Source organism: Hordeum vulgare, chromosome 3H (genome assembly GCF_904849725.1).
Source record: "Hordeum vulgare subsp. vulgare chromosome 3H, MorexV3_pseudomolecules_assembly, whole genome shotgun sequence".
In the NCBI taxonomy this organism is placed as follows: domain Eukaryota; kingdom Viridiplantae; phylum Streptophyta; class Magnoliopsida; order Poales; family Poaceae; genus Hordeum; species Hordeum vulgare.
In genome coordinates, this window is record NC_058520.1 from 375,890,133 (window position 1) to 375,911,637 (window position 21,505).

Below are 21,505 nucleotides of genomic sequence, written 5' to 3' on the forward strand. Positions count from 1 at the left end.
GTTCGTGGCAAAATTCCTAATGCCACGAAAATAAGGATTGTTGCCATAGTTTTTTGCCACAATTTACTATTACCACGAAAGAGTATGCGCCATGAAATGATCGTGGTTGTTATAGGTTCTTGCCACAAATGTCTATCGCCACGAACTATCAGGTGCAACGATTTGTGGCATGTTGCATTAAAGCTATCTCCACAGATCAAATTGTGGCATCAGGTGAGTATTGCGACGGGGGAACATGTGACAACTTCCCGCAATGGATGTTGCAATAGAACAATTTATTGCCACGATTGATTTTTTGTGGCAATAACCTATTACCACGCGTCAAGTCGCAACGGGTACCAACGAATGTCGTTTTGTGGAAATAGGTACTTATCGCCACAAATTGTCATGTATTGCGACGAACGATTTCGTTGCAATAGACCGAAATCCTTGTAGTGAAGGATTATCACCAGGGGAGGTCCAGGCGGCCCACTAGGCACCAGGGTGCGTCCTCGGCCCCTAGCGCAACCTAATGGGTAGTGGGGGCCTCGGGCACCTCCTACGCCGCCTCTGAGATCTATAAATACCACAATATTCCCGAAACCCTAGAAGAGAAGACGAAAAATCATTTCAGACAACGCAAGTTCTAGAAGACACGAAATCCAATCTTGATCCCATTCAGGAGAGGAACACGGTCACGGAGGGGTTCATCATCCTCATTAGTTCTCCTTCGATGATGCATGACTAGTTCATATCAGACCTACGGGTCCGTAGGAAGTAGCTAGATGGCTTTCTCTCTCATTTTTCTTCTCAATACAATGGTCTCTTGGAGATCTATTTGATGTAACTCTATCTTTTGCGGTGTGTTTGTTGGGATCCGATGGACTGTGAGTTTATGATGAGATCTATGAAATTATATCCGTGCTAGATTATTATAGCCTCGTATTTCTTCTCCAAGATTTGGGTTTTGTTTGGGCAACTTGATTTTTATATCTTGCAAAGAGGTTCTTTGTGATAGGGTTCGATCTTGCGGTGCTCAATCTGAGTGGCAGAAAGAGACATGACACTCATGTATCATTGCTATTAAGGATAAAATGATGAGGTCTATTCCTACATGACTAGATCTTGTATACGTCATGTCATTGTTCTTAAAGCATTACTCCATTTCTCCATGAACTTAATACACTAGATGCATGCTGGATAGTGGTCGATGTGTGGAGTAATAGAAGTAGATGCAGGCAGAAGTTGCTCTACTTGTCTTGGACGTGATGCCTATATACATGATCATTGTCTTGAATATCGTCATAACTATTCACTCTTCTATCAATTGCCCAACAGAAATTTGTCTACCCACTGTTTTCTATTTTCTCGAGACAAGCCACTAGTGAAACCTACGACCACCGGGTCTATTTTACATCATCTATTTGCAATCTCTATTTTTCTATTCTCGTTTCCATTTTATTTGCTCTTTTATTTTCAGATCTATATTATCAAAAACACAAAAATACCTAGCTACGTTTTATTTTCCATCATGAAAGTTGTCAGAATCAAGATTCTGAATAGGATCGGAGCTTTCCTAGTAGGAGCCTGAATCATAGAAGCATAACTATCACGATCGTAGAAACTTAGATTCTATGAGAAAAATTGTAGAATTGGAGGGGCTAGTTTGGATCGTAAAGTCATAAGATTCTAATACTTGATTCGGATTCTGACCACTTTGGCCATCACTTTAATTGCATCTATCAATCTATCCTATTACCCTTTTATTTTACCCACGAGGGGCTAACAACCCCTACACGCGTTGGGTTGCGAGGATTTGTTATTTGTGTGCACGTACCACTAACATAGTCTTGTGAATCTTCCTACTAGATTGATACCTTGGTTTCATAACTGAGGGAAATACTTGTCGTCATTGTGCTACATCACCCATTAAGCTTGGAAGGAAACCAACGCAATCAGCGGGGAGTCATGTTTCTGGCGCCGTTGCCAGGGAAGATCAAGTCAAGATCTATCAGGTTCCTACGCATAAAATCTCCTCTCCTAGAAATTACATTATTTTCCATTTGCCACTCGTTTTCCTCTCCCTCACTTCACAAAAAAATGCATTTTTATTTGCATTCTTTACGTTTGTCGTTTCTTGCCAGATCCCTTATTTGTTTGCATTCTTGTTTGCATAGTTATGATGACTCAAGAAAACACTAAGTTTTGTGATTTTTCCAATATTAATAATGATGATTTTTTATCACCCGGTTGCACCTCCCGCCACTAGTGGGGAATCCTAATGTCGATGACGCGACCCATCTAAACACTTCCATGGAATTGTGTGATATGCAAAAAAAACAAAGATGTGGACAATGATATTGTTAAGTTTACATTTCTCTGTTATCTTTGCGTTATCGTGCTAAAATTTGGTTTTCTTCTTTGCCACGAAATAGTATTGATTCTTGGAACAAGTGGAGAGATGCTTTTATGATGAAGTATTTTCATCCCGCAAAAAACATTTCTCTTAGAAATCAGATTATGAATTTTAAACAACTTGAGCATGAGCATGCTTCCCTATCTTGGGAAATGATGAAATTTATGATAAGAAATTGCGCAACTCATGGTTTGAATTTGTGGATGATCATACAAAAAATTTATGCAAGACTGAATTTTGTTTCCAAAAATCTTTCAGATTCCACTGTGGGTGGTACTTTTATGGAAATTATTTTAGGGGATACTACTAAATTGCTTAACAATATTATGGATAATTATTAACTATGACATACTGAAAGAGCTCCTACTAGTAAAAAAGTTAATTCTATTGAAGAAGTTGATGCTTTGAGTGATAAAGTTGATGGTCTTATTAAATAGGTTGCTAGTAAACATGCTCCTATTGATCCTAATGATGTGACTTTGTCCACTTGGATTGATAAAATAATGATCCCATAGATGTGAGTTTTGTCTCGCAAAACAACCTTAATAATAATGCTTATAGGAACAAATTTAATCCTAGACCATAGCCTGGAAGTTCTTCAAATAATTATGGTAATTCCTATGGTAATTCTCATATTAATAATGCTAGGATACGCTCTAATCCTGAGAGTAACATTAAGGAATTTATCAATGCGCAAACAACTTTCAATACCACGATAGAAGAAAAGATGAATAAGATTGATGATATGTCTAGAAACATTGATAGAATTTTGCATGATGTAGAAAATCTCAAGAATAGAATTTTTTGTAAGGTTGTTATTAATGAATCAATTAAAGCTTTATTTGTTTCCATAGATGAAAGTAAGAAAAGAACCGGTATGCTTAGAGCTAAAAGGGAATTTCTAGAAAGAGCGTTTCCCGATTGCTTTCATAAAAATGATGAAGAAATTAAAATGATTCATGTTTCTCCTATTGCTTCCTTGTTTACTAATGTTAAAATTAATGAGGAGGGAACTAAAGAAGAGTCAACTTTTGCTAGAAGGCATTCCCATGATTTGGAGGGTGAAAATCTTATTGAAAAATTGATAAAAGTGGGATTGAAGAGGTCAAAACTTTATCTAGTGATGCACCCACTATTTAAGATTACAAAACTTTAATTTTTAGAGTTGCTCTTTGATTGAGTGTATTTATATTTTTCCAATCTATGATAAATTCACTCAATTCCTATGAACAAAATAAAGCTTTTACTAAACACATTTTGGATCCGAAAATAAAAGCTTTGGAAGAAAAGTTAGAACTAGAGATTTCAATTTCTAGAAAATTATATGATAAATGGGAACCCACCATTAAGATCAAGATTAAAAAACTGAGTGCTATGCTTTATGTTATTTGGGTTCTAGCGTTTCCACAATTCTGAAATCTCTTTATAATGTGCTTGGTCTTACCAATATTGAAGAATGTTCTCTCAATTGCACTTGGCGGATTCTACTATTAAAAATCCTATGGGAAGAATTAATGATGTTCTTATTCTTGAAAATATAAATTATGTGCCCATAGATTTTATTGTTCTTGATATTGATTGCAATCTGTCTTGTCCAATAATTCTTGGTAGACCATTCTTGCGTGCTATAGGGGTCGTGATTGATATGAAATAAGGGAATATTAAATTTAATTTACCACTAAGAAAGGGTATGGAACACTTCCCTAGAACTAAGATTAAATTACCATATGAATCAATCATGAGGTAAACCTGTGGATCAATCGCTAAGGATGACAATACGTGAAATCTATGCTTTATGCCTAGCTAGGGGCATACAATGATAGCACTTGTTGGGAAGCAACCCAATGAATATAATTTATTTTTACGTTTGCTTTCTGTTCTTGAGTGTTTCACAATTATGCTATTGTTATGATTTTGTTTTTTATGTTTTAGCTAGTGTTTGTGCCAAGTAAAACCTTTAGGATCATGTTGGGTAATAGTTGCATTGATTTTGTTGGAAAACAGAAATTTTTGCGTCCAGTAGCAGAAGCTCTAAAAATCAGAGAAGCATGTGAAGTGTCTGAATTGTTTACAAAAGATTGTTATACAAATTCCCCACTTTGTCCTAATTTTTCAGATTTTTTGCAGTTACATAAGTATGAGTAAAATACGAGTCTTTGCACATTGTTCTGTTTTTGACAGATTATGTTTTCTTTGTGGTGTACTTATTTTGATGATTATATGGTTCATATCGGGGGGTATAAGCCATCCTAAAGTTTGAATACGGTAGGTATACTACAAAAACAAAATTGAAATAGTTTTTGACATTATCTAAAGTAAAGTAAAGTTTTCTTATACTAACGGATCTCACAAAAAGCTTGTTAAGTTTTGTGTGATTCAAGTTCTCAAGTTTTGGGTGAGATCATGATGGACTAAGCAATAAGGAGTGATAAAAGCCTAAGCTCGGGGATGACCCATGGCACCCCAAGGTAATATCCAAAGAGTACCAACCAACTAAGCTTGGGGATGCCCAGAAGGTCCCCCCTTTCTTCTAACAACCATCGGTAATTTTACTTGGAGCTATATTTTTATTCGTCACATATCATGAGTTGTGCTTGGAGCGTCTTGTATTATGTAAGTCTTTGCTTGCTTTTCTGGTTAGTTTGTCATAATATACCTTGTTGTACACACCCATGTGATAGAGCTAAATTATGCTATGGTTTGTTAGAACCGCTCTTTATGCTTCACTTAAATTTTTAGGGCCATGGAAATGCTCTAGTACTTCACTTATATCTTTTGAGCTTGGTGGTGCTGTTATTTTGAAGAAATTTTCTCTCGTGCTTCACTTGGATTATTTTGAGAGTTAGTAGAAATTTTGAAGAAATCCTATCTTACTTCACTTATATTATTTGGAGAGTTTAAAATTTTAAAGAAACTTGTGCTCTCGCTCTTCACTTATATTTGTTTGATATCTTGTTATTTGCAATAACATTTTTATTTAAATGTATTTAGTCCCAAAGTGAGATATATCCAAGAAAATATAATAAAACTTTCATGAAGATCATTGGATGTTAAACTTGATTCTTTCCAATAGTTTTGTGATATGTAGATAGTGATTTTGAGTTATGTTGATGAGTAATTATGCTTTAGTAAGAATATTGGTGTTAAGGTTTGTGATTCCGTGTGCATGCACATGAAGTCATTAATTATGCTATGAAATTACATCCTACTTGTGTTGCGTTATTCGTTGTTTTTTATGCTTAAAGTTCGCTTATGATGGTTTTCGTTCCTTGGTTGGGCGCTTCTCAATCTATTTGCTAGCCTTCACTTGTACTAAGCGGGAATACTGCTTGTGCATCCAAATCCGAAACCTAAAGTTGTGCCAAATGAGTCCACCATGCCTACCTATATACGACATTTCAATGCCGTTCTAAGTAAATTTGCAAGTGCCAACTCTAATGTTCAAAATAAATTTATGTTTTGTGTGCCCGTACCGCTCGTGAAGCAGCGAGGGGTGGCCGGTATCTTCTGTGTTAAATAGGTTGTTCTCAAGATGAGTGTTTATTCACTTGTCATTACACGAGAGTATGGCGGCAATAGGGATGCCCAGTCCCGAAATGCAAAGAAAATTTATTTTATGTTGTCCAATAATAAATTTCTTGGAAAGTCTTGGTATATACATTACCCATGGATGAGGCTTGCCGTGGAATGTGAAAGAATGGTGGAAAAAGGAATACACTTTATTTTCAGTTTGGGAACCACTTATGATTTGTTTAGCATGGAAGATAGTGGGAACTCTTAGCCGATTTTGTTGACAGGAAAATCATACCAGCCAAAATATTTTATCTCTATTTTTCCACTTTGACCTCTCGCACCTCTACAAATCTTTGCTCCCCTCTGCGAAGGTCCTATCTATTTCCTTTATGAAATAATTTTTTGAATTTGAGTCTCCATCTTCTCCTATAAAGCACCAACTAAGGAACACTATTGTCATAATTGAGAATTGGATGTCGCCAATATTTGGGTGTGTTGCATGAATGGATCAGTGATGGAGCATGATGGACTAGGGATAGAGTTCTTTAGCGTTGATATTTTGAAAGACTTGGTTGCTTATTGATATGCTTGAGTATTGAAATTTTTCATGTCAAATTATAGAGTATTGATTTGCATCATCTAGAAGTCCATATGTCCATGCTAAAAATAAATGGATATGATGAACATGTTAGGCAACATTCCACATCAAAAATTCTGTTTTTATCATTTACCTACTCGAGGAGGAGAAGGAATTAAGCTTGGGGATGCTTATACGTCTCCAAGTATCTATAATTTTTTATTGTTCCATGTTGTTATACTATCATTCTTGGATGCTTTAGGATCATTTTATAGCAACTTTATATCATTTTTTGGGGATAACCTATTGACATAGTGTCCAGTTCTAGTTGCCATATTTTGTTGTTTTTTCCTTTGCAGAAAATCAATACCATATGAAGTCTAAATGCCATGAAACTTTTTGGAGATTTTTTTGAACCAGAAGGAAACTTGAGGACCAAGGATGATCACGAGGGGAGGTCCAGGCGGACCACTAGGCACCAGGGCGCGACCTGGTGGGTAGTGGGGGCCTCGGGCACCGCCTCTGAGCTCTATAAATACCAAAATATTCCAGAAACCCTAGAAGACAAGACAAAAAATCGTTTCACCTGCCGCAAGTTGGAGAAGCCACAAAATCCAATCTAGTGTTGGGGAATGTCGCGTGGGAAACAAAAGTTTTCCTACACTCACCAAGATCAATCTATGGAGACTAACCATCTACGAGAGGAGAGATCAGATCCACATACCCTTGTAGATCGCTAAGAGGAAGCGTATACAACGCGGTTGATGTAGCCGAAAATCTTCGCGATCCAAATCGCACTCTGTCCCGCGATCCCATCATGATCCGTCCCGCGATCCCATCACGACCAATCCCGATCTAGTGTTGAATGGATGACACCTCCGTGTTCAGCACACGTACGGCTCGATGACGTCCTCGCCTTCTTGATCCAACAAGAGGGACGAAGTAGTAGATGAGTTCTGGCAGAACGACGGCATGGTGTCGGTGGTGGTGAAACTATCCCCGCGGGGCTTCGCCAAGCATAACGGAAACTATGACGGAGGATGAACTAGAGGGGTGGGGTTGCCGGCACACGGCTTGGAGCAATATTGATGTATCTGGGGTGCTAGCCCTTCCCCTTTATTTATATGTTCATCCATGGGTTCGTTTCTTGGAGAAAGAGGCTCCTCAAAGTCGGTTTGACACACAAGGCAAGAGTCCTCCTCTAACTCCAGGACCAGATGCCACGTTCCTTGGTTCTTGGCCCGAGACGCCACGGTCCCTCGCGTATGGCCCTTAGCCTTCGCAAAACTCCTTTTGCACTTTCCTAAAGCGTCATGGTCTTTACCCCTTGGCACAAATAAAGTGTTCTCATACCAGAACATTTCGGGAAATATCCGAAACCCCTTCCGGTGAATTCCAAAACCCTTCCGGAGACCAAACACTATCATCCCATATATCAATCTTTACCTCCGGACTATTCTGAAGCTCCTCTTTATGTCCGAGATCTCATCCAAGACTCCGAACAACTTTCGTTCACCATCACACATAACTCATTAATATTAAATCGTAACCGAACCCTAAGTGTGCAGACCCTGCGAGTTCGAGAACTATGCATACATGACTGAGACACACTTTGTTCAATAACCAATAGTGGGACCTGGATGCCCATATTTTCTCCTACTATTCTACGAAGACCTTTATCAGTCAAACCACTATGTCAAGGATTCAATCAATCATGTATGTTGTTCCCTTTGTCCATCGGTATGTTATTTGCCCGAGATTCGACCATCGGTATCTCTATACCTAGTTCAATCTCGTTATAGGCAAGTCTCTTTGCTCATTACTAATACAAGATCCCGAGACTAACTCTTTGGTCACATTGCTTGCAAGGCCTATTGTGATGTTGTATTACCGAGTGGGCCCTAAGATACCTCTCCGTCAGACAGAGTGACAAATCCCAGTCTTGATCCATGCTAACTCAACATACACCTTCGGAGATACATGTAGAGTACCTTTATAGTCACCCAGTTACGTTGCGACGTTTGCTATACACAAGGTATTCTTTCGGTGTCAGTGAGTTGCATGATCTCATGGTCATAGTAACATATACTTGACATGCAGAAAACAGTAGCAATAAACTAACACGATGACATGCTATGTTCATAGTTTGGGTCTTGTCCATCACATCATTATCCTAATGAAATGATCACGTTATCAAGTGACAACTCTTGTCTATGGACAAGAAACCTTGACCATCTTTGATCAACGAGCTATTCCAATAGAGGCTTACTAGGGACAATGTGTTGTCTATGTATCCACACACGTATTTGAGTTTCCAATCAATACAATTCTAGCATGGATAATAAACAATTATCATGAACAAGGAAATATAATAATAACTTATTTACTTTTTCCTCTAGGGCATATTTCCAACAGTCTCCCACTTCCACTAGAGTCAGTAATCTAGTTCACATCACTATGTGATTCACACCAAATAAGTTTTGGGGTTTATCATGTTTTGCTTGTGAGAGAGGTTTTAGTCAAATGGTATGAACCTTTAAGATATGTGTGTGCTTTACAAATATCTATGTCATCCTGTAGATGTTGCTACCATGCTCCATTTGGAACTATTCCAAATGACTACTCCATTATACGAATTCGGTTTGCTACTCAGAGTCATCCGGATTGGTGGCAAAGCTTGCATCGATGTAACCCTTTACGACGAACTCTTTTATCACCTCCATTATCGAGAAATATTTCCTAAGTCCTCAAGTTACTAAGGATAATTTTGACCGTTGTCTAGTAATTCATTCCCGGCTCACTCTTGTACCTTTAAAGATTCATGGCAAGGCACATATCAGGTGCGGTACACAGCATAGCATACTATAGAGCATACGGCTAAGGCATAGGGGACGACCATCGTCCTTTCTCTTTCTTCTGTCGTGGTTAATATTTGAGTGTTACTCAAATTCACACCTTACAACACAACCAAGAACTCCTTCTTTGACCGATTTATTTTGAACTCCTTCAAAATATTGTCACGGTATGTATTCATTGAAAGTTTTATCAAGCGTTTTGATCTATCTCTATAGATCTTGATGCTTAGTGTTCAAGTAGCTTAATCCAGGTTTTCCTTTGAAAAAATACCTTTCAAACAACCCTATATGCTTTACAGAAATCCTGCATCATTTCTGATCAACAATATGTCAACCACCTATACTTATAAGAAATTCTATAGTGCTCCCACTCACTTTCTTGGAAATACAAGTTTCTCATAATCTTTGTATAAACTAAAAGGCTTTGATCATCTCATCAAAGCGTATATTCCAACTCCGAGATGCTTGCTCCAGTCCATAGAAGGATTACTGGGGCTTACATACTTGTTAGCACCCTTAGGATCGACAAAACCTTATGGTTGTATCCAATACAACCTTTCCTCAAGGAAACCATCGAGGAAACAATGTTTTGATATCCATCTGCAATACTTCGTAATTGAAAAATGCGGCAACTGCTAACATAATTCCAAGAGACTTTAGCATCGCTATGAGTGAGAAAGTCTCATCGTAGTCAACTTCTTGAACTTATCGGAAACCTCTTTGCGACAAGTCGAGCTTTCTAAAATGGTGACATTTACCATCATCATTTGTCTTCCTTTTAAAGATCCATCTGTACTTAATAGCCTTACGACCATCAAGTAGCTCTTCCAAAGTCCACACTTTGTTTTCATACATTGATCCTATCTCGGATTTGATGGTCTCCACCCATTTGTCGGAATTCGGGTCAACCATCTCTTCTCCATAGCTCGTAGGTTCATTGTTGTCCAACAACATGACCTCCAAGACAGGATTACCATACCACTGAGGAGCAGTACGTGTCCTTGTCAACCTACGAGGTTTGGTAGTGACTTGATCGAAAGCTTCATGATCACCATCATCAGCTTCCACTTCAACTCGTGTAGGCGCCACATAAACAATTTCTTGCGCCCTACTACTCTCTGGTTGAAGTGACGGTTCAAAAACCTCATCAATTTTCACCATCCTCCCACTCAATTCTTTCGAGAGAAACTCTTTCTTGAGAAAGGACTCATTTTCATCAATAAAAGCTTTGCTTTTTGATCTGAGACAAGAGGTATACCCAACTGATTCCTTTCAAAACGAGGCCTTCAGTCATCTCGCCCATGTGGCATGATTTGCATGTCTCAAGTGATTCAAAATCAAGTGAGTCCAAAAGATCCATCTACATGGAGTTTCTTTATGCGTTTACACCAATAGCCATGGTTGGCATGTCTTGAATAATTCAAAAATGACTGAGTCCAAAGATCCATCAACATGGAGCTTTCTTCATGTGTTTTATATCAATATGACTTAAGCGTCACTACCACAAGTAAGTGGTACTATCATTACTACTTTGTATATTTTGGCATCAATATTATGAACATGTGTATCACCACGATCGAGATTCAATAAACCATTCGTATTAGGTGCATGACCATTAAAGGTATTATTCAAGCAAAGAGAGTAACTATTATTCTCCTTAAATGAATAACCGTATCGCAATAAACATGATCCAATCATGTTCATGCTCAACACAAACACCAAACAACATTCAGGTCTAATACTAATCCCGAAGGTAGAGGGAGCGTGCAACGGTTACTAACATTTAGCAACTGAACCGGTATCTAATACCGACATGCTACTAGGAGTACTAGTAAAGTACACATCAATAACACGTATATCTAATATACTTCTGTTGACATTGCCAACCTTCTTATCTACCAAGTGTCTAGGGTAGTTCTGCCTGAGTGATTATTCCCCTCATCATAGAAGCACATAGTCTTGGGTTTCTTCATTGGAGTGACAACTGACTTCTCATTCTCAAAGTTTCCCTTCTTTCCCTTGCCTTTCTTGAAACTAGTGGTTTTAGTAACCATCAACACTTGATGCTCCTTCTTGATTTCTACCTTCGCGGCGTCAAACATCGCGAATTGCTCAAGGATCATCTTATTTATCCTGTGTATGCTATAGTTCCTCACAAAGCTCAGTAGCTTGGTGGCAGCGACTTTGGAGATCTATGTCAATCGCTATCTTATCTGGAAGATCAACTCCCACTCGATTCAAGTGATTGTAGCACCGAGACAATCTGAGCACATGCTCAATGATTTAGCTTTTCTCCTTTACTTTGTAGGCACAGAATCTTGTCGGAGGTCTCATACCTCTCAATATGGGCACGATACTGAAAACCTCATTTCAGCTCTTGGAACATCTCATATGTTTTGTGATATTCAAAACATTTTGGAGCCTCAATTATAAGCCATAAAGCAAGACGCATTGAACTATCATGTAGTCATAAAAACGTGTATGTCATATGTTCGCAGCATCTACAGAAGATGCTTGGGGTAGCACACCGAGCGGTGCATTAAGGAGATAAGCCTTCTACGCAGCAATGAGGACAATCCTCAGTTTATGGACCCAGTCCGCATAATTCTTACTATCATCTTTCAACTTAGTTTTCTCTAGGAACATATCAAAAACAGGGGAGCTACAACGCAAGCTAATCATCTATAGCATAATTTGCAAAGAAATTTTGACTATGTTCATGGTAATGGGTTCAATTAATCATATTACATAAGAACTCCCACTCAAATTGACATCCCTCTGGTCATTATAATGGTACTTGATCCAAATTCACCAACCCAAGTCCGATCATCACGTGAGATGAGCTGGTTTCAATGGTGAACATATTCATGTTAACCATATCAACTATATGACTCATGTTCGACCTTTCGGTCTCTTGTGTTTCAAGGCCATTATGTACATGCTAGGCTTGTCAAGTTTAACCCGAGTATTCCGCGTGTGCAAAACTGTCTTGCACCCGTTGTATGTGAACGTAGATGCTATCACACCCGATCATCACGTGGTGTCTTGAAACGATAAAACTGTCGCAATGGTGCACACTTGGGGAGAACACAATTTTATCTTGAAATTTTAGGGAGGGATCACCTTATAATACTACCATCGTCCTAAGCAAAACAAGGTGCATAAAAAGGATTAACATCACATGCAAATCATAAGTGACATGATATGGCCATGATCTTGTGCTTCTTGATCTCCATCTTCAAGGCAACGGCATGATCTCCATCATCACAGGCGCCACACCATGATCTCCATCATTATGCTGCCATCGAGGTTGTCACGTCATTTATGCTTGTACTACTATTGCTATTGATTTAGTGATAATGTAAAGCATCACTAAACGCCCAAAAATTGAAGACAACCCTATGGCTCCTATCGGTTGTCGTAGCATCGACATGCAAGTCGATATGAACAATTACAACATGATCATCTCATACATCAAATATATAACATCATGTCTTTGGCCATATCATATCACAACATACCCTGCAAAAACAAGTAAGACATCCTCTAATTTGTTGTTGCATGTTTTACGCGGCTGCTAAGGGTATCTAGCAAGAACGATTCTTACCTATGCAAAACCACATTGGTGATATACAAGTTGCTGTTTAACCGTATCCAAGGACCGCTTTTGTCAAATTCGATTCAACTAGAGTAGGAGAAACAGACACCCGCCAACCATCTTTATGCAACAAGTTCCATGTCATTCGATGGAACCAGTCTCTCGTAAGCGTACGAGTAAGGTTGATCCAGGCCGCTTCATCCAACAATACCGCCGAATCAAGAAAAGGCTAAGGAGGTCAGCAATCTGAATATCAACGCCCACAAACTCCTTTGTGTTCTACTTGAATTTTCATCTGCGCAAAGACCTAGCTCGTGATGCCACTGTTGGGGAACATCGCATGGGAAACAAAAAAATGCCTACACTCGCAAAGATCAATCTATTCACACTAATCATCTATGAGAGGAGATATCGGATCCACATACCCTTGTATATCGCTAAGCGGAAGCATATATAACATGGTTGATGTAGTCGAACATATTTGCGATCCAAATCGCAGTCCGTCCTACGATCCCATCACAATCCGTCCCGCGGTCCCATCATGATCCATCCCGATCTAGTGCCGAATGGAAGGCACCTCCGCATGAAGCACACGTCCGGCTCGATGACGTCCTCGCCTTCTTGATCCAGCAAGAGGGGCGAAGTAGTAGATGAGTTCCGACAGCACGACGATGTGGTGTCGTTGGTGGTGAAACTATTTCCACACGGCTTCATCAAGCACAACGGAAATTATGACGGATGATAAACTAGAGGGGCAGGGTTGCCGGCACACGGCTTGGGCCAATATTGATTTTTCTTGGGTGCTAGCCACACCCCTCTATTTATATGTTGAGCCCTGGGGTCGATTTTTGGAGAAAGAGTCTCCTCAAATTCTGTTTGACACGCAAGGAAAAAAGTCCTCCTCGGACTCCAGGACCAGACGCTAGGCTCTGTGGCGTCTGGCCCCTGGCCTTCGCAAAAATCCTTTTTGCACCTTCCTAAAGCCTCATGGGCTTTACCCTTTGCCCAAATAAAGTGTTCTCGTACCCGAACATTTTGGGAAACATCTGAAACCCCTTTCGATGAATTCCGAAACCCTTCCGGAGACCAAACACTATTATCCCATATATAAATATTTACCTCTGGACTATTCCGGAGCTCCACGTCATGTCTGGGATCTCATCCAGGACTCCGAACAACTTTCGGTCACCATCACACATAACTCATCAATACTAAATCTTCACCGAACCTTAAGTGTGTAGACCCTGCGGGTTTTAGAACTATGTAGACATGACTGAGACACTCTCCAGTCAATAACGAATAGCGGGACCTAGATGCCCATATGGGCTCCTACATATTATACGGAGATCTTTATCGGTCGAACCACGATGTCAAGAATTCAATCAATCCCGTATGATATTCCCTTTGTCCATCGGTATGTTACTTGCCCGAGATTCGATCGTCGATATCTCTATACCTAGTCCAATCTCGTTATAGGCAAGTCTCTTTACTCGTTCTGTAATACAAGATCCTGTGACTATCTCTTTGGTCACATTTCTTGCAAGGCTTATTGTGATGTTGAATTACCGAGTGGGCCCTGAGATACCTCTCCATCGCACGGAGTGACAAATCCCAGTCTTGATCCATGCTAACTCAACGGAAACCTTCGGAGATACCTGTAGAGTACCTTTATAGTCACCCAGTTATGTTGTGACTTTTGATACACACAAGGTATTATTACGGTGTCAGTGAGTTACATGATCTCATGGTCATAGGAACATATACTTGATATGTAGAAAACAGTAGCAATAAACTGACACGATCACATGCTACGTTCATAGTTTGGGTATAGTCCATCACATCATGTCACATCCCTAACCCTTAAGCAAGATAGCATTGTGCTCATGTCTTCTTTGCATTTGCATCTAAGAAGTTTCAACAAAAACAACAAAGTGGCAAAGGAAAAACTCAAAACCCTAGCCACCATTTCAATTAAAGGAAATCTCAAACTAGTTCAAAATCAATGAACCCAAAATGGCCTCAAGAAATGTTCAAACTTTCTGATAAATCATGAAAGTAAATGAGCATTGGAGAAAACTATTTTCTTGTCACTTTAAGCATTTTAAATAAATGCAAAAGCCACTGGTTTCAAATTTAAAAATTGAAATCAGAAACTATAATTTTCCAAAAATGTTGAAAACCTTGGAAATGAGTGGGGATATTATAACAAATATTTCACGAGGTCTAAAATAGTTTTTACCTTTTGTTTTGGATCTGAATTAATTAGCAATACAATAATTAGCAAAACAGAAAAAAACAAAAACAGAGAAAATGGGAAAAAGCTTACCTGTCGCCCAAGCCTGGCCCGGCCCATCTCCCCGCTCGTCCCCTCCCTCGCGCCAGTAGGCAGCAGGAGGTGGCCGCCGCCTCCTCCGGCGCGGCCATGCACCTGCGTGCCTGCCTGGCCGCCGGTTCACGCTGGTGACGACGGGGATAAGCTCCCAGAGCCTCCCCTATCCATTCCCCGCCTCGGTTCTCCTCCTCCGCCCGGATCTCCTCCCCCTCCTTGCTGCCGCCATTAGAGCCGAGCTCGAGCTCGAGCTGCCCGTGCCCCTGGCCATAGGATCCCCTCCCAGAGCACTCCATTAGCTCCGCCTCGTCGCCCTGGTCATCTCTGCAGAAGCCGAAGCTTCCTCGAGCCCTGCAACGCCGTCGTCTTCCACCTCCGGCCGCCGGACCTCTCCCGTCGATTCGTCGCCCCCAGGCCTTCCCCGAGCCGTCTAAGCTCTGCTCTGCACTCCCCGTGAGCATGCGGTCGTTTCCCCTAAGTTTTCCCCCTCGATCCCCTCCTCTAGCCCTAGTTTCACCGGAGCCCGACGAGGACCGCCGCTGCCGCTCGTCGCCGGTAGCCCTTCGTTGATCAGCTCGTCCTTCCGAGGGCACCAACAGCTCCAGGACGACGCGTAGATGCCGTAGCAGCTAAGAACTGAGCGTAGATCCCTCTGATTCAAAGCCCCGACGACGCCCGAGGTTCGGCCGCCGCTCCGGCTCATCGCCGATGCCTCTTCCGGCGACCCTAGCCTCCCCAGATGGTCCTGCCAGATCGGCCACTTCGCGAGCATGCTGTAGCTGCAAACCGCGTGCGTTTTGGTGCTGTGCAGCGCCGTCTAGGTCGCCTCCGGCGAGCCCTCCGCCGCGGGTCTGGTCGCCGGCGACCACCCTCTGGTGGCCGTCGACGTGGCCGACCATTAGGGCATAATCGCCCTCCCCCTCAGTCGCTGCCAGAGGGCCCCACGCCTGGTCAAACCCCAATTAGGGGCTGGTCAGCGCGGGATTAGTCCCAAAGAGGCTGACCAGTGGGGCCCCCCTGTCAGGTTTGACCTGCACAGGTCGGCTGACCTGCTGACGTCAGCCTGATGCAATAAATAGAATTTCCAGTATAAAACTAATTCAGGAAATTGCTAAAAATTGTAAAAATCATAGAAATTAATCTGTAACTCCAATGAAAATAATTTATATATGAAAAAGTATCAGAAAAAATTCAAGGATTCTGATTATGCTATTTTCAACTATGTTTGAAAAAGTTACACAACCCTAAATTGTGAAATAAGGAATAATTCAATTCTTTTAATCACCTTATAAATGGAATTTGCAAAAATATTCAAATTTCATTATATATATGCAATGATCACACACTGCCCTAAGTACAAATCAGTATCATAACATGACAATTCTTGCATGTTAACATCAAGATGAACCGAGCATCAGGTCGAATCAATTAAATCGGTATCCGAGAATACCCGTTTAAATTGCTATTCGAATGTGATTCAAATCAACTCTAAACCTGTTACATGTTGAAAATAATAACTTATCACCTTGCATTCTCATGCCATGCTCATGCATCATTTTGAGTGCATATGATTGTTATTGAATGTTGCCATTCATTTCGGTAGGCTCCGCACCCCCGGATTCCACCGAATATCCGTCTGACGGATATCGTTCCTCCTTTGAGAAACAAGGCAAGCAACCCTTTTGATCATCCCGATAACTCCTATGTTCTTGCTCCTGCACCTATTCATTGCATTAGGATCAAATGCTTCAACTGCTTTTGCCACGATAGTTGGACCCACTTCCTTTGCATGACTTAACCTTGTCACAGTAAATAGCCGAACCTTGCAACCTAGCATACCTGGTAGTTGCTTGAGCTATGATGTGCCTTATCCTGCTATGCATGCTATGCTTAGAGAGTTGTGTATGGTCTGTCATCTGGGAGATGAACAGAAATGAGGAATGTGTTCGGTGAGCAAAGGTTGTGTGTTGAACTTGATTTGGTAAAGGTACCGGTGAAAGGCTGTGTAGGAGTACATGGCGGGTTGTTTCATTGGAACCGTCCTTAGGAACTGAGTTCCGTGTATGTAATCCAAGACTAGATACTACCACATGCTGGGCCCTGAAATATGACCCCGCTCGGCCTATTAATCGCGTAGTACTCGGTCCAGGAGTTGCAAGTAGTTTCTGGTGTTTATAGAAATGCTGGAGGCCGTGCATGGTGCTGACCTGAGAGGTGGGCCGTGATGCGGTAGGCAGTGGCACGGTGTACCAAGTGGCACTCGGATGGTGGGCTTGGGAACCCTGCGCACATCGTTTGAGGTCATGTCGGAAACCTCGGCCGGACTTCCGTACGGGTTACTCTCAGATAGGCGATAAACCTGGACTAGGTATTAGTGTGGTTAACGGTCGTGGCCGACTCCCTCGCTGGGCTTCCGCTTGAAGGTTGCCGAGGTGCATGACGTGCACATGGCGATAAGTGGCGGGAGCGTGTGTGACAAAGTACACCCCTGCAGGGTTATGATCTATTCGAATAGCCGCGTCCGCGGATATGGACTACTTGGAGACATATGTTGTTCATAGATAACTTCAATGGCTACTCATAAAATTGTCAAGATAAGCGTGAGTATCGTGGACGGCATTTTCGTACGGAGACGGAATGATTCCACGATAGTGTATTGTTGTGGCGTTAGTGGACTCGTGTGCGAGAAATCAAGTTGTCAAAATTATTTAAAAATGCAAGTTGTCTAGCCACGAGTCAAATGCTGGCTTTCTGCGTGAAACACAACAATACCTTTTGATACCTTGCATGAGTAGTTAGTTCTCCTAAAGTCTTGCTGAGTACCTTCGTACTCATGTTTGCTTAATAGATGTTGCAGAGGTTGCTAATGACCCTAATGGAGGGTTCTTCGTAGACATCGACGACGACGAGTAGCTGGTGTCCCAGCTACGATCTGGCCCTACGTCGGCTCTGTAGTATAGTCAGGCCACGTGCCTACTAGTTTCCCTGTCTGTACTCACACAGTTTATAACTCTTCCGCTGGCTTGTATTGTATGACTGCTATCATGGGTCGTGAGACCCTTAATGTGTAATATTATGTGTGTGGCTCTTCCGAGCCTCTTAAATAAAGCTTGTATGTTTATGGTTATGTTGTGATGCCATCGATGTATCTATACATATCGGTATGCCATGTGTCGTGGTTTTGTCACGGCAGATGTCCTCGTGAAAGGACTTAGTACTGGAGCCATCGCACCTTGGTGGCGACTCAAAGGGGTTAAGCGGGAGAGACACGGCGATTTACCCAGGTTCGGCCCCTCGAGAAGAGGTAATAGCCTACGTCCTGCTTTGTGTGTATTGATATGGATTCAATTACAAGGAAGGCGTAACTCGCCCTAACCTAGCACTCGATGATTTCTAACCTACCTCTCACCCTCCAGACTCGCCTTTATATATAGGTCGAAGCCTTAGGGTTTACAAGAGTCCCAGCCGGTTTACAAATCGTGACCACCGCGGTCTTTAAGTCGCCGTCTTGCGAACCCGGAGTCCTTCCACAAATCATAACCATCCTGTAACTTCAACTGCCCGGACAGAGGCCCAACTAGCTTTAAGGGATGAATCGCCTTAACAGTGACCCGGCCCATATTCGGCGGGTCATAACTGCAGGCAATATCCCCAACACCATGCGTACGTGTGTCGTACTTGATATGTATGGGGTTCGATTACCTAGTCGTGAACTTTAGTAGCACTCCTTACAAGGAAATGCCCCTTTGTGGTCCAACGAGCCTTGGTAGTTCGCTATTGCTCCGGACACATTGGTTGACCGGCATGTGTCCTTCTTAGCTGCTGTGTCTGTCCCCTTTGGGGAAATGTCACGCGATGTAATGGAGTCCTTGTAGCTTGCTACGACTCATCTACATTCGCCGATGACCGACACCTGCTTTGTTGGGTCATGTATGCCTGTCCTTGTGCGGTACTGCCACTTTGGTTTATGACTAGACATGTCGATCCGGGTTCTTTGACATTGGATTGCTAGCGATACTATCGCATACGTGAGTCAAAAGACCCAAACGGTCCCGGCTAAGGTAAGGCTGCAGCCGTGGAGTTAACCGTGCGTGAGACCACAAAGGGATGCGATGGGTTATAGGCTAGATTCCTATGGCTTAGGATCGGGGTCCCGACACATCATTCTCCTAATGATGCGATCCCATTATCAAGTGGCAACTCTTGTCTATGGCCAGGAAACCTTGACCATCTTTGATCAACGAGCTAGTCCAATAGAAGCTTGATATGTCTCCAACGTATCTATAATTTTTGATGGTTTCATGCTATTATCTTGTCAAACTTTGGATGTTTCGTATGCCTTTTATATATTTTTTAGGACTAACTTATTAACTCAGTGCCAAGTGCCAGTTCCTGTTTTTTCCATGTTTTTGACCCCTTTCAGAGGAGATTTTGAAACGGAGTCCAAATGGAATAAAATCCCCAAAAAGATTTCTTCCGTAACGGAAGAAGATCAGGAGACTTGAGAGCCAAGGCAGGGGGGCCCCAGGGGGCCCACAAGCCCCGACCCCACGGCCAGGGGGGAGGCCGCGGCCCACAGGCTTGTGGGCCCCCTGGACGTCCTTTGCCCGAGGTTTTGCGCCTATATATCCCCAAAAATTCCGCAAAATATCAAGAGATCATCGAAAGTACTCTTCCGCCGCCGCAAGCTTCTGTCTTCGCAAGATCCCATCTGGGGCACGTTCTCGTGCCCCGCCGGAGGGGGGATTCGGATACGGAGGGCTTCTTCATCAACACCATGACCTCTCCGATGATGCGTGAATAGTTCACCATAGACCTACGGGTCCATAGCTAGTAACTAGATGGCTTCTTCTCTCTTTTGGATCTTCAATACAAAGTTCTCCATGATCTTCATGGAGATCTATCCGATGTAATCTTCTTTTGCGGTGTGTTTGTCGAGGTCCGGTGAATTGTGGATTTATGATCATATTATCTATGAATCTTATTTGAGTTTCTTCCGATCTCTCTTATGTATGATTTCATATCCTTGTAATTCTCTTCGAGTTGTGGGTTTGGTTTGGCCAACTAGATCTATGATTCTTGCAATGGGAGAAGTGCTTGGTTTTGGGTTCATACCGTGCGGTGACCTCATCCAATGACAGAAGGGGTTTCAAGGCACGCATCGTGTTGTTGCCATCAAGGGTAAAAAGATGGGGTTTTCATCATTAGTTTGAGATTATCCCTCTACATCATGTCGTCTTGCTTAAGGCGTTACTCTGTTCGTCATGAACTCAATACACTAGATGCATGCTGGATAGCGGTCGATGTGTGGAGTAATAGTAGTAGATGCAGAAAGTATCGGTGTACTTGTCTCGGACGTGATGCCTATATGTATGATCATTGCCTTAGATATCGTCATGACTTTGCGTGGTTCTATGAATTGCTCGACAGTAATTTGTTCACCCACCGTGATATTTGCTATTTTGGGAGAAGCCTCTAGTAAACACTATGGCCCCCGGGTCTACTCCACACCATATTTTGAGCCTTACACTTTTTACTTCGTTGCACTTTCCGCCTTCAGATCTCACTTTGCAAACAATCTTGAAGGGATTGACAACCCCTTTGAAGCGTTGGGTGCAAGCTCATTTGTGTTTGCGCAGGTACTCTAGACTTGACGAGACCCTCCTACTGGATCGATACCTTGGTTCTCAAACTGAGGGAAATACTTACTGCTCCTATGCTGCATCACCCTTTCGTGTTCAAGGGAAAAACCGACGCAAACAAGAGAAGTAGCAAGAAGAATTCATGGCGTTGCCGGGGAAGTACTTTTGTTGCCGTAGCACAAGAATTTCTGGCGCCGTTGCCGGGGAGGAAGGTCAAGTCAAGAACTCATCCAAGTAGGTGTCGCAAACTCATATCTTGCATTTACTTTGTTTGCCAGTTGCCTCTCGTTTTCCTCTCCCCCACTTCACCAATTTGCCTTTTTCGTTTGCCTATTCATTCGCCTTTTTGTCGCTTGCTCTTTGTTCGCTTATGTGCTTGCTTGCTTGCTGAAGTCACCATGAATGAAAACACCAAACTTTGTGACTTCTCGAATGCTAATAATAATTATTTTATTAGTACTCCGATTGCTCCCGCCACTAGTGCGGAGTCATACGAAATCAATGCCCTTTGCTGAATCTTGTTATGAAAGAGCAATTCTCCGGCCTTACTAGTGAAGATGCCGCATCCCATCTCAATACCTTCATTGAGCTTTGCG